The sequence below is a fragment of the Macaca nemestrina genome, chromosome 1, assembly GCF_043159975.1.
Source record: "Macaca nemestrina isolate mMacNem1 chromosome 1, mMacNem.hap1, whole genome shotgun sequence".
Classification (NCBI taxonomy): Eukaryota; Metazoa; Chordata; class Mammalia; order Primates; family Cercopithecidae; genus Macaca; species Macaca nemestrina.
In genome coordinates, this window is record NC_092125.1 from 42,217,716 (window position 1) to 42,218,036 (window position 321).

At 52.6% G+C, this 321-nt stretch overlaps 1 protein-coding gene and 1 long non-coding RNA gene across 2 annotated transcripts in view; both read left to right on the plus strand.

The window, feature by feature from the left end:
• Positions 1 to 321, plus strand: part of C1H1orf21 (chromosome 1 C1orf21 homolog) — a 237,053-nt gene that overhangs the window by 39,273 nt on the left and 197,459 nt on the right. The gene's annotated exons all lie outside the window — the stretch shown is intronic.
• Positions 1 to 321, plus strand: part of LOC139357919 (uncharacterized) — a 73,977-nt gene that overhangs the window by 27,997 nt on the left and 45,659 nt on the right. The window lies entirely within an intron of this gene.

A 321-nucleotide genomic window follows, 5' to 3' on the forward strand; every position in this document is an offset into this window, starting at 1 on the left:
GGCGCGGTGGCTCAAGCCTGTAATCCCAGCACTTTGGGAGGCCGAGACGGGCGGATCACGAGGTCAGAAGATCGAGACCATCCTGGCTGACACTGTGAAACCCCGTCTCTACTAAAAAATACAAAAAACTAGCCGGGCGAGGTGGCGGGCGCCTGTAGTCCCAGCTACTCGGGAGGCTGAGGCAGGAGAATGGCGTGAACCCAGGAGGCGGAGCTTGCAGTGAGTTGAGATCCGGCCACTGCACTCCAACCTGGGTGGCAGAGCGAGACTCCGTCTCAAAAAAAAAAAAAAAAAAAAAAAAAAAAAAAAAAAAAACTTAAG